This window comes from Bemisia tabaci, chromosome 4, assembly GCF_918797505.1.
Source record: "Bemisia tabaci chromosome 4, PGI_BMITA_v3".
In the NCBI taxonomy this organism is placed as follows: domain Eukaryota; kingdom Metazoa; phylum Arthropoda; class Insecta; order Hemiptera; family Aleyrodidae; genus Bemisia; species Bemisia tabaci.
In genome coordinates, this window is record NC_092796.1 from 59,618,947 (window position 1) to 59,633,494 (window position 14,548).

A 14,548-nucleotide genomic window follows, 5' to 3' on the forward strand; every position below is an offset into this window, starting at 1 on the left:
CTTTCCCGCCAAAACTCTATAGCCAATGAGCGTCTTGCACTGTAAGTGCAATCTGTGATGAGCCTCGTGACTCATTATACTATGTACTAACCATGGCCCCTGCCGAAATCCACTTAAACCACTACAGTTATCTCGCGATATAGCTTTGGGTGTCCGGTTTCGAGCAAGGCAATAAAAGACGGCGAGGCGATTAACCGATTAACCATTCACCGTGATGCCAGGATCCACCAAATTTTCTCAAAAATTGTTTTCCGTCTATTTAGCGAGTTTTTCTTTACTTTCCGTTGAAGTACAAATAAAAAGAGACCTCATTTGTACAAATCGGCCGAATAGGAGAGAAGTTACAGTTCGAAATCCAAAGAGATTAACTGAACGCGATTTCGATGCACGGCAGTTCGCCTAAATCACGGTCGTGCGCAAATGCCGCATATCAGCTTAAAATCAAGATAATTGGACGGAATCTTTAAAATTAATTTACATTCAACGTTCATGAATCAATATTTTCTCCCAAATTTAGCAAAAAGTACCAATTGATGCCAAAAGCAAAGACGTGAAAATAAGAGGTATTTGTCCAACATTTCAGTTATTCGGCACGCTTTTCCAACATACTCACGTTGGATTTTTTCTTCTTGTTTCATTTGATTTTACATTATGTGTTGAAAAAATAAGCACGATTTTATTCGTTTCGAAGAATGCCTCACTCACTAGTTTACAAACATTGATATTGTTCCATTAAAACACCGAAAAGTTTCTCAATTTTGATTCCACGTCTCTGTTTGGGAACTGATTAACACCCACCTGAAAGAATTTCCGTTCGTCAAAAATGTGTGGCTGTGATCAATGTCTTTCTTTCTTTCTTTAAGGAGTCGTGCATTTTTGACATGAGTTCAAATAATTCGAATTAATTTGATGCCGGGAGACATTCCGACTCGTTCATCATTTCAATATCCAGGTTTTTTCAGAGATACGGTAAAGTCCCTGAAAAAGATGATCCGGGAACCACGATTCCTAGCAATGCTCCCATTCTTTCCTGTTCCAGCAAAAAGACGAAAAGAAAACAACAGATAAAAATTTCACCTACATCTTCCGCCTTTAATCTCCAAAATAATTTACAAAATGACATAAGTTTGAACGAGAGAAAAATCAGTCGTGCCCTGATAAAAATACATGAAGCCTGTTCCTAACTGGCCCTAAATTAGATCCTCCTCTTAGTTCCCATTGAAGGTTCATGTTTAGGGGTTTCTCAAGAAAACCGGACCACAGTTTTTCTTGGTTGTTTATTCAATTTTTTAACTCGTCTAAACATAACCGCTGATACCGTCACAGACTCGTCATCTTTAGGCCCCCAAAATAACCTTATTTTCCTACCCCCTAAAACCACCCCTTCTCAAAATTTCAAGTCAAAGAGGGGGATGGTTGTTCGAACTCGTCCGATCTTGACCGCTGATACCTCAAAACCCTCTTATTTCGTCCTAGTTTCAAAATAACCTATATTCCTACCCTCTAAAACCACCTCCTCTCTTGAAAAGTTCAAAAGTTCAAGTACAAGATTGAGATGATTTTTTTACTCACTAAGCTCTAAGGTACTCCTATTTTCACAGAACCGTTCAGTCAAACATCTACCTTTTCGTTTCCACTTTGGCTGGAAACCGTTTTTTTCTGATCGTTCTCATAGGGGTTTCCCATTACTTGCGAACGGCACGTGACCAGACCGGTCACGCGGTTAGGAATTTTCAGCACTCATGGCCTCCCTTATCCAACACTATTACTATTGGTTCCATTAGAAGGCGGAATACCAAGTACCGGACCTTAGAGCCAATCAGAACAGTCTGCAGATGCCATACATAAGTAAGAGGGTTATTCGGTGCTTTACTTCCCACTTATTCAAAAGTAGGGCTAATCATCTCCAGAGAAATTTAAAGGTGATCCGCCATTCGGAGTAAGCTGTAACAAGTTTCAACTAATGCCTCTTGTTGGCTTTGAATTCCAGTTCCGTTCACCTGTGAGATAATACTTCGCAGGCTTTAGCGTTCTGCACGCTTGTGCTAAATATTTCATCCCGGTGAAAATTTCCATCATGTCATGGTATAGGTTTTTCCTGACTTTTTTCATTTCATCATGTCAGCATCTCATGGACAATTTTATTTTTCCATTGGTAAATTTTTCCGGCTCCGAAAAACTCAAGAATTGCATAGAAAATGTGTGAACTGCATGCAGAATTTACTAGGAAATATGTCCATCTCCATGCTGATTTGATGGAACAAAAATTCATTTGAGTTGCATGGAAATGATCCAGTTTACATGCGAGTTGCGTGGAAAAGTTATGATTTTCATGTCGAAGAAAAAATGGAAATCAATCTACCTCCATTAAATTACAGGAAAACCACTTACACCTGAATCAACATCGATGGCTAAAAAGCGAAACTGCACGTAGCTCCTTTGTGGTATTTCAAAATGCCCACTTCTTTATTATTTTTCTGAGGGGAAACAAAACAACTTTATAGCTTAGAACTTTTACAGAATATTCTGCTAACAGTGAGGAAAACCAAGAAAGTTTTAGGGGAATTAGGTTGACTAGTGTTCCAGGGAAGCGACAAAGTATGACAGGAAGTTTGCAACATTGCAAACGCAGGTATACGTGGTTTCACACTCTGGCCATCGACATGGAACATTTTTGGAAAGGCTACTGGTCAGAATGGTGTTTTTTTTTTTAAATTATGCATAACTATAACAAGAATATTATTAATTTGGGGCTACGAAACCTTTGAAATCGTATACCTTTGGAATCGTATGTTTTGAACGTAAATGGCGCTCTGAAACTCTTAATTGCCACTCATAGCTCGTAGATTATCCGATACATCTTATCTTCTCATCCCTTCTTGAATATCATTGACCTACAATTTGAAAGAGCATCCTTTTACTTCTTCTTCTAGGGCACCCAACCGTTAATAAGGTGAGAAAATCTGTAAACTCAAAGAATGGTCGATAGTTTCTCACATGAAAAATCATAAGGTTATGCTCCTGATATTTAAAGTATTGATGAGATTAGGACTCGTGGTTTTAAAAGTTTAAAAAAAAAAAAAAAAAATGTGTAGAGGTTGCAATACTTAATAATATTCAACGTAGTGGCAGCTCGCATTAAGCAGTGTGTTACATCTGATGCTTCACGAAAATTTAAAATATCAAGTGAACTTGTACTAGGAAATTTAGACAATTAATACCATTTAGAAGATGACCAATCGTTCTAATTAAAGATTATTTTCGCCAGCCTGTTCTTTGCTCACAACTTTTCTACCAATGTTCTTCTTACAAATTGGTAAACTAAAATTTACAGGGCCTGGTCGCCGCCTGGATGGCAACATCGCAATTAAAAGCATGTGCACAATTAGGTCATACGACCGATCTGTTGTTAGAGGTCGTCTTGTGCATGTGTGCATTTTTTTTTCGTTGTTCATTCACTTTTATTTTTTTATTCTTCGAGGAAACTATTTCCACTTCGGATTTCACCGGTTTTGAAAGTTTATTCATCCTCCTTGTATGTTGTTTTCATGACGTAAATGCCATGATACGGAGATCCCGCCGTGATTCGTAACAAGTCCAATTCAGAATACAAGGTGGGTGGAAAATACCAGATCAGGGATTAATCAACACTGATTGGTCAACGTTCTGCCAGTTTAGAAGCCGGTATCATTTCCACCTATTATTAGGAGCGGACGAGGAACATTTTTGTATCTCCTTTAACCAGAACCTGTCTTTTCGGTAGGAGGGTTTTCTAAGAATAGTGTGTAAATGTTGTGCGCGAAAAACACTGCTAAAAATGTGGACCAAGTTTATATTGCGATGTATCAATGGACCAAAAAATGGGGAGATGTCGATAATCGATCATCATTCGCGCCTCGCCTATGGTTTGAAGTTTTATTCATCCGCAAAACTTAATGTTGTGGATGGAGTTCAACGTCTACCGTCACATTAAAGTCATTCCAGTTCGAACGCTTTTTAATTTTTCGGCATCATGAGACATGTCGACCAATATTCATACATTTCGAGTTTCGATTCTGATGGAACAAAACATTTAGACAGAATTGTCTCTTAAGAGAGATTTAAAAACAAAATAAACATACATTCTAAGAAATTAGAGTGTTGAAAAAGAAGAAAAAATCGGTCAAAACGAATGTCCCTTGCTGATGAAAAAAAATGCATGGAATTGATACCAGAGATGTGAATTTGGTAACCAATTACAGAACTTTTGGAATTGCGAAAACCAAAGTCCTCTTGATATTTGCCACATTTAAGGGGATATTACTGGGTGCCCGATAATCTTTGTATCCAATGGTCACTGCGTCAAAAACACTATACACTTGTAGTGGACTTTATTATACTTCCGGTGCAAATTACAATATGCGCACGGGGCATTTTAGCTAGGAATGTTTTTCTCTTAGGAAGAAGAAATTTTGAAAAAAATAAAAATTTTCTCATGAGCATTTCTGCATCGAGTGACAATCCATTTGGTAAAGAGCAGACTGACAAACAAACAAATATGATAAAAATATATAAGATACCTACTTATGATGATATTAGTTACCTCGCTAATAATGTCACCTCGATTTAACGAGCTGCCCAATTAGTTCCACCAATGGAAAGCTTCTGCATAATTAATTAAACTTCTGTCGTATACGTTTCTCATGATACGCGACTGCCTCCGATTCGGGACATATGAGTTGAGCCTTAAAATACCCTACCAAGCGTTCACTCCGAGATCCACGTAAAGTGACACGCGTCGTCAATACTTGAAACATTTTGCCGCCTTTCAAATTTTTCCATAGTTTATTGTCTATTTATGATGTTTCCTTGTCCGTTTCTAAAAGCCTGTTTGGTGGGTGGAATCGTAGTTTTTCATAAACTGAATTTTCCTTAATTTTTCTGAGTCAATATTTTTCAACTACCCATCATCATTCCTCTTACTCATTATACGAAACATACTGGAAAATAATTTGCGTGACGAGAACGAGGAATCCGTCATTGGGAGCTAATGGGAAAGAAGGTGCCAATAATTTTATTTACACCGCAAGTACTTGGCATTTACTGCTGGTCTTATGACCGAAGAGATAATTCATCCGTGCGTTGCGTGGATTCAGAATGTACTGACTACAATGTATAAATACCATGTATTATAATTTTAGTGCCTTATAAGAATCTGTCTTTTTTTTTCGTTTTTATTATCGAGTGGTGCGGATTGCTGTAAGTTGCAATTTACATGGCGATTGCACGAAAATATTGTGCGTGTTGCATATCTACTCATTGAAGGGGCTACTCTTTTTTAAATGAATTGCAAAAGAAAATTTAATACGGTGCAAGTTTTTACATTGGAAATTGCTGACCTTTCTCTCGCATGTAACCCATTTTATTGATTGCTTAAAATTGGGATTAGCTGGCCAAATGATGTGAAAGTTTTGAAATTTTATGGTAAAACACATAACCATTTTATTTGCATTAAATTGCAAAATTACTTTAATACTTTTGTTGCGTTGTGCTACTTGGGTTGTAACACCGACCAATTCTAAGTTGAAGAAGAAAAAACCAAGAATCGAAACTATCCCACTAGTTAGTGGGTCTCTGAAAAACTCTGAAAATATGGGAGTTTTTGTTTAATTTTTACCAACATTGTGATGAAAAAAGAAGTAGTTTGGTACCTGTTTGAAAAACTCGGGCAGTTTGAGTTGATGGATGAGTAATTTAATCTTTGAAAAAGTAAAAATCCCAATAAAATGTGATTTCATTTAAAATTTTAAAAAAAAATGGTGGACTTCAAACGTCGCAACAAATTGGGCATTTAAAGATAAGAAATTTTAAACCAAGCCTCATTCGACGAACCTAACTCAATGCATTCCTGTCTTACAAACACGAACCGCGAAGTTGATCGATACGCAAATTAACCTTTAAAAAGGTAGAAAATAAAATTAAAATTTATGCATGAAGGAATATAAATTTAAGAAATTTAAACAATGGCGGATTTCAACCAGGGCGACATTGCAAATTGTATGTTTAAAAAGAGGATGCTAAAAACCTAGCATCGGTTCGACGAACCTAACTCAATGTCATCACTGTGTGTGTAAAAATAGATTTTATGTATATGATTTTTTTCCTTCGTCATGATGGGTCACACTGGGAGGGCGCGGAATCCAGAGGAGAAACTATTTTCGGCATTTTTTACACCGTTGCGGTATTTCAGAGTTGTCTTAAGGAAGCGGAACTTTTACAGAATAAGAGGTTCGAAACCTTTCACAGAACCAGCAGATCGTCATCAGAAATTCGCCGATGATAAATTCCGCGCGAAACTATAAGCCGGCGAGCTATTCCGTTTGTGATCTTTCGCGGCTCAGGTGATTTTCCATTGTTATACATACGATCACCTCCGGGAACATTGACGCAAAGCCTTTCCCTATGCACTTTTCTGGCTGGGCTCACCTTTTCTTACCACTATTGCCACATCGAACAAACAAATCATTTATATCCGGTATGTGATCCGGTAGAGTATGCATATTTATTGCGTCCTCATTAAAAAAAGAAAAACAAGTTTAGCAAATTGAAGCTTAGAAGCTCTAAATATGTTCAATTTCACAACAATACAGTACAATCCATAACAATCTGAACACTTTAAAAATACCATATTTTATTTGACACATAAAATCTTGGTTTTTTGTGTGAAAGTTGCAAGACAACGGATTGCATAATCGTGAGATAGTCGAGGAAATCCGCCTCTACTGCTGTGATATGACGTCATTATGCAAATTTCCCATCTGAAAGCAGACATTTAGGCATTGTGATGTTGCCGATGTTTGAGTAAGAATTTTCTTATTTTCAAAGAGGAAAAAACCTAGACCTACAACATGAAACTACGGCAATGCATGTACTTAGATAACAGTGCGATATCCGCTGTTCGTGAAAATATTCATTTGTCAATGATATGTGCAGAGAGAGTTTTATATTAGGCGGAGAGATGTCACGCAATATTTCCGAAAACAGAATGAAAAAATATTTTATTCACGTATTGAAACATGAAACCACACAGAGACATTTACCAAAATAGTATATGTAGATATATTGCGTTGCATTGACAGAACAGTGATAACGAAAATAAAAGTTATATTCTATCGAGATGAGGCAAAAATGTAGGTGTGTGTAACAACATTAGCTAACACCGTTGCCTAGAAATTCACTGATTTCTTCGAAAAATCTTCTACAGGGGCAGACTAGGGGGCCCGCCCCCTGGCCGCTACGCGGCCCGACTCCGGGGCGCTGCGCGCCGGCCACTTCTTCCTTCCCTTCCTCACCCCGACCATCGAGCGTCTTAAAAATGATTTTATTAGAATAGAGAGGATACTACTAAATGACGAAATAAAATATTTAATGTTCATTGTGAATCTACATTCTTTCATAATGGCGGGAAATATCTATGTCTATCATTCTGAGAGACATAAAAATTAGTGTGCGAAGGCTACTTTTATTGGTCCGGCAAAAATGAGATGACGTTCGAACTAAATTACACTAGAGACTGCCTAAGAGCGATAGAAAAACTGTCTGACTATTTTTTTGCTTTGTCTACGAAAGAAATATAATAGGTATTATTTTTTTTTTTATTTAAAATCACCATGCCGGCAAACATAATGGTGGTTCTATGTTTCCGGCTCCTCCCGAAAAATGATGACTACATTACTTTCTATAACACCAAAGATCTCCCCCCCCCTTCCAACAAAGATCCCCTCTTGTTTAATCTCCAAGTGACCATATGTAATTGTACTTAGTCCCTAAATTAGAAAAATGCCCACATTTGTCTGCTGTCATCCGCCGCTATACATCATCTCATACGATCATATTGATTTCTAATACTGCCTAATTGTTTTTTCCATTGTTCCTTTTGTGGAGGTATTAAATGACGATGGTTATTATTTGGAATTTCTAGGTTCCCTCCAATTTTCCGGTCCTCAAAAACAAGAAGGCTGTATCTTAAATCTACGCCCTGAGAATAAGTTTAGTGTAGAATCTTAAATTCCGTCACGCTGCGCATAGAATGCTAACAAACGAAACGAATAGTATGGCAATTGTAGGGAAAAGTCATTCACACTAATTATTAAAAGCGATTAAAATTTTCATTTTCGTCCCTACAGGCCTTTGGTTCATAGAATATCTCATGAAAGGCTTTGGAAAAGATCGCTGTAAAAAGAATAAAATAACATGAGCTTATCAGAGTCGGACTGGCTCGCATCTGAGGGCGTAGACCCTTGGTGATAATGCAATATGATATTTCCTGGTAGGGCATCCCCTACTTGGAGAGGGGTCCAGAAAATTTTGGGGAAGCAGCACAAAGTTTACGCTATTTTCAGGTTCAAAGTTTATCAAGCGTGCATAGTAAAAATTGCCAAATTGAACGTATTGAAGTAAGCGACCGACTTCTGAAATTAAAGAAAACATTAAAAATTAAAGCCACTAGACGCATCCGAGCACCATCATTTCAAAAAGAATCGAGCCAGTACTGCGGTTTACATGAGCTGAAGGTGAGGGTCTACAAATCCATGATAAAAAAGAATCAGATAAGAACCTGAAAAAAGAAGAGAGAACTAGTATCAACACAGCCGAAGATGGGAAAGACGTACTCGGGCCTCTTTTTTAACATTTTTTCCGAATCTGAGCGACACCTAATTGACAGCATATAACCGAGCATTGAGAGCTCACACTTCGCGTCATCGCGCCTTCAATTTTTCAGATGCAGCACGGACGTCCTTCAAGTACGAATAGTTGTATCTCTGCGCCGTCGTAAATGCGCATCTTTTTCCACCCTCTATTTCCATATTGTGTTTGTTTGCGTTTGTCTTAATCGCAATTGTGCTTCAAGCACTACGTGAGTAACACAGCCGAAGGTAGGAGAGATGTGTTCGGGTCTCTTCTTCAACTTTTCTACCGAATCCAAGCAACACCTCATTGGCAGCATTCAGCAGGGCATTGAGAACTTTACGCTTCGAATCATCGCGCCTTCAATTTTTCAGATGCAGCACGGACGTCCATCAAGTACGAATAGTTGTATCTCTGCGCCGTCGCTAACGATCATCCGTTCCCTCGCTTTATTTCCATATTGTGTTTGTTTGCGCTTGTCTTATTCGTAATGGTGCTTCAAACTAGTAGCATAGAGCAGAACATTACGAGTTCACGACTCACGCCATCGCGTCTTACATTTTTCATATGCAAATGTGACATCCATCCTGCGCGAATAGTTATATCGCGTTTACACTTTAGATGTCTCTTATTTTTGAATTTCGAGATAAATGAAGGTTAAGTTTGCCCGAGACATGCTATGGTATGTCCAAATCAATAGTAATTTTGAAAAGGAAGAAATATGTTTAAAGGTCTCTCTAGCGGTCTATAAAGGGTGCGCACGTCTAAAATTCGAATCGACCATCGCTTCTGAGGGAGTTACATGTAGCGAATGAAGGAGGGGTATGATAAAGCGCCTGTTTGTCAACAAAAAGGTGAAAGTTTCACAGAAAAGTTTTTACGCCTCAGATTGTAGTTATTGGACCTCTGTTCACCACTAAAGCGCCTGTATGTCAACAAGAAGGTGAAAATTTCACAGAAAAGTGTTTACGCTTCAGAAAGTAGTTATTGGACCTCTGTTGTCAGTATCATACGTAAAAGCACCTTTCTTTACTCCCAGCTCTCTCTTCTTCCGTTCATTTAAGAAATTTTTCGCAGATATTCTCGATCGTAATTTTTTTTCTCTTCTTATTGCTTCTTATTTGCTATGTGTCAGAGGAGCGCGTTTTCGGCGAGCCAAAGGGGCTTATCTGCCAATGGCAGATTGACCTTATGGCCAGTCCGAGCCTGGAGCTTCTCCTTTAAGGATGCACTTGCACTGCACTGGCGCCGTGCTAAGGAAAAACGCCGCATGAGCCTTCAAACGTCGCCAAATTTCCCTCAATGAAATACGAATGATAACGAAAATTTGTGGATATTTTTCTTCCAATTTTTCAGAGAATTTTATTCGTGATCAGTTCTAAATTATCTGAGAAAATGTTCATAAATCTCCTTATAAATGAACATTTAATTTGAGGAAATTTTGCAATTCTTGAATGTTCATACGGCATTTTCCTTAGCACGGCAGTGCAGGGCATTAACTCTTCCTTATAATACCCTTACCCACAGGTGTTGTTAAAAATTCATATAAAGGAGGGATGGGGAAGGTATAAGCATGGTCAAACCATCGACTCTTCACAGGTATCCATTTTCCAGCGGTATAGAAAGTCTGCACATGGTAAAAACCCTTTTCTGGGGGGGGGGGGGCAGAAAAGGGTTTTTACAAGGGGGCTGGACAGGCAGGTGAGGCATGGCAGAGCGGAGACCATAAGGTTCTCCTCTCTATGCCGTCTAAAAATTAGCGTCCAAAGTTCCATGCAAAAATATTCCTCAGTCTTCTTTTTGCGAGACGCCGCAATTTAGATACAGGATATACAAGTTCCGACATCAATAAATATATTTTTACCTCAGACATTTATATAATTCTTAAATGCTTCTAAGTCATTGATATCGTCCTTCAAAAAATTACCGACTACGGTGTCCTCTTCAGGTATTCCCGGTATGCCATGGAACATACCGATTTTTTTCCGTCTTAGTTTACCAGCGGAACGCACACGTGGAGTAGCCGGTGTCAATGAGTGCGTGATGAGAGTCTGATCGATAAATCCAGTGTAAAGGAAAAACGCCGTATGAACCTTCAAACGTCGCCAAATTTCCTTCAATTAAACACGAATACAATAAGGATTTGTGGATATTTTTCTTCCAATTTTTCAGAGAATTTTATTCGTAATCAGATCTAAATTATCTGAAAATTACGTGAGAAAATATTCATAAATCTCCTAATGAATGGACATTTAATTGGAGGAAATTTGGCAACTCTTGAATGTTCATACGGCGTTCTTCCTTAGCAGAGAAAGATACATGGTTTACACTACCGCAGGGAATGACGCCACGTACAGTTTCTTTTTTCTTTTTTTTACATTTTTTCTCTCTTTTTTTTTGTATTGGCAGGACGTGGCATCTCTGTTAATGGTGGACGTAGTAAGTTTGCGTTTAGAAAGATCTTATTACAATTTTTTGCTGCTCTCTAATCTGTGAGCGTCAAACCACAATCCGTCCACACGTGCGGTTGGTCCATCCAAGGCCCCTTTTTAACCTTGAAAATTGTTGTAGACAGTTGTATTTAAATTCGAGAGGACGAAAAACTGTGAACTATTAACTACATAAATTAGCTCTTGGGATAAAGAAAGGAACTATTGAGCTGCAATAATGGCGACTTTTACTTTCTAATTTTGTTTTGTAACACGAGCCGATGCCCTGCAACGGTCGAGTCGGCGACAATCCTTTTTTGCACGATAAAACCCTGTTTGAACCTACCAGAGACAGTTTCGTTTTCGTGAGTAACAAGAAATAAATACTTCTTTTAGATATCCAATTGCTCAACGACACAAACTATGGGCTTATTTCGCAGACGGATACATTTTCAAACAGATTTCCATCAGTAATCAAGTGATCTAAATCCTTTCAGACGGACGCAAGAGGCGCAAACAAACCAAAAAACTAATCGGAGATATAGTTTTATGAGTTCATATACATATGAAAGTTTCTGAGAATAATCACTAAATTTTAATCTTTAATCCACCCAGTCTTGTACATCCATCAAAGAGAGATCACAAATATACTTATAGCTACTTGACAGATTATATGTAGATTTTGAGTGATATTTTGTACGTTAGATAATGATAGTTAATACCATACGATTATTCAAATCGAAGTAACGAGAATTTTATTTTTAGACGAGCGAAGTGGGAGGAGACTCATCGGAACTGGAACTGCCTCCATATACGAGTTTTCGCGCGAATACTTGTTTCAGTTGTTGTAAAAAGGTAATGTGGGAGAGCTGTCGAGTTGACGCGGAGCAAGCGGTGGCTTCTTCAAGCCAGAATTAGATCAACAATGCGCATCGAATTCAAATATGCGGGAGCTGTCGGGTCAGAAGTCAAGAATATCGCATTGTTTTTCGATGGGCGTCATTATTATTTATGAGCCAAGTCGATTAATAAGCTCCGGTCTCTCATCAATCCTGCCCTTTTCCGTTGAATATGCCTCGGGCAACTGGTGACTCGTCTAGCGCCGCGCAGCACGAACGCACTCTGCTCACCCAAGTCATTGCCCGTCCACTCTTCTGAAGGAGGACCTTGGACAGAAAAAAAAAAAAAAAAAAAAAAAAAAGTGCGGAAAGCTCTTATTAGTATAGGTATCAGGGAAGCGCCTGGCAGTTCGTAGGGTTTTCAACAAAAAGTTGTCATTTTTTATCTTTCTTTTTTCAGAATTGGTAAGCTTGAAAGAGGAAGTGTAAAATAATAGACTAGACTGAGCCGCAAAGATATAGACGGTGCAGCTCCTAAACCACGTATCTCGTTTGCGGTGTTTCAAAATCTCCGCGCTCATTTTATCTTTTTGAAGGAGAAAAAATCAACATCGCCCCTTGAGCCCTGGCGTCAAAATGGAAGCTCAAAGTGAATCGATAAATACGATCTGTTCGCGAATGTTGATCAAAAAAGAGTTACGCCGCTCTATTTTGAGTTGCAACACTCATCATTTGCATCAAGTCCCGACTTTGAGCCTTTTATCGTTGAAATCGATTCACTTTGAGCTTCCATTTTGACGTCATTTTGACGAGTGGAGACAGCGCTCTAAACTTTCACACTGTTTTCTTGGTACGGCGAAGAGGAAGCAGGGAAGTTTCGAAGGATTGACGTTGGGTAGTTTTTTGTTTAAAAAATAAAGGATGACAGGAATTCTGCAACGTTGCAAACCGAGATACGTGCTTTGGAAGTTTAGCCGTCGATTTATCAGGTCAGGTGAGTTTTTGCCAATCCCCAGTAACATATGAGCCACTGAGGAGATGTCAGATGCGACAGTGAAGTATCTAAAATCTCCTCAGCGGTTATAGCCTGAGGGCGCGCATTAAAATCGCATGATCTTTATTTTGACGATCTTTGAGATAAAACTATTCAGTTTTTAAGGGAGTTAGAGAAAAGTTATTTATATTTTCCGCGATTCATCGTGGAGATATTTAAAAATGTTACATTTAGTTTTTTCAAAATATGCGGCAGTAGGTTTGGATATCTTAGCAGCACTAGGGAACGTTGACGGCGAAATTGTTGATGAGCCAGTACCAGACCACGTTTCTCGTTTGCGGTGTTTGAAAATCTCCGCTCCAGTTTTATTTTTTGAGCGAGAACAAATCAATGTTATTTCTTGAAAATTTCACCGAGTTTCCTTCGCATAAACATGGAAGTTTTCAAAAATCGACGTTGAGTAGATTTTCCATTAAAAAATATAGTATGACAAGAAGTCTACAACGTTGCAAACCGAGACACGCGGTCAGGTACTTTCATCGTCGATATTCCATTATATTGAAGGCAAATTGGACTCGAAAAGCTCTTGCTATCGACTGAGTGCTTTAAAGAATCTCAAATTTTGACAGTGAAGAAGAATGTTATTATTCCAATACTAAGCAGTAGATGGCTAACAATAAGTCACACTTCAAAAATTAAAGAGCGTCCCATATGAACCAGAAAAATTACTCAAAATAAATTCTGCAGCAGTTGAAAAATCATGAAAATGCCTGATTTTTTATCCAAGACATTTGAGCGCAACGGCAGGGGTTGTCAATCTCAATTCTACATTTCGGACAAATGGCAACTTGTTGGACATCCAGTTTGCTGATCAGCATATATTGACGATGGAAATATCAAATCACGGATCTCACTTTGCGAAGTTATAAATATCCTGGTATATTTTTCTTTTTATACAGAGAACCTGATCATTGTCTCCGGACAAAATGTAATTTTTTGATTAGAAAAACGCATTCCAAGATACTGGAAATATGAGCAGAATAAAAAAATCGAAAGTATAAACTTTTGAGAGAGAAAAGTTTTAACGTTTATTGACTTAACCTGTAAAACGTTTTGAATTGTTCAAAATCTCGCGAGTAGTTTGTTAGAAGTCGGTCAGTGGGGGGCATTCGTCGATTAGCGCATGAATTGCATTTAAAATCAACGACCGGCCGGTTGGCGTAAATTCCAGACTTTGGAGTGTCTTTTCTACCCGCGCGTTGGTCTTTCAAGTGCATTGATTTTGTAATAAATGGACTACTTTTTTCAATAAGGAACAACAATTTCAAACTCATTCACAAATATACCTATTTGTATGGGGAAAGTAACTAGAAAAAACGCTGGAAAAATTCAGCTTTCTTTTCCACCCGCGCATTAAAGTCTCTCGAGTACGAGTACATTAATTTCGTGAAAAATAATTAAAATGTTTAATGACCTGAAATAGAATATTAAACTACAATCTATAAAAGCACCTGTTTACATAAGGTGCGTGATGGCATTTAGGTTGTTTTAAAAACAACTGGAAATAATAGTTCCCGATTGCAAACTGTAGTTCAATTCATATATGCGATAGGAATCGC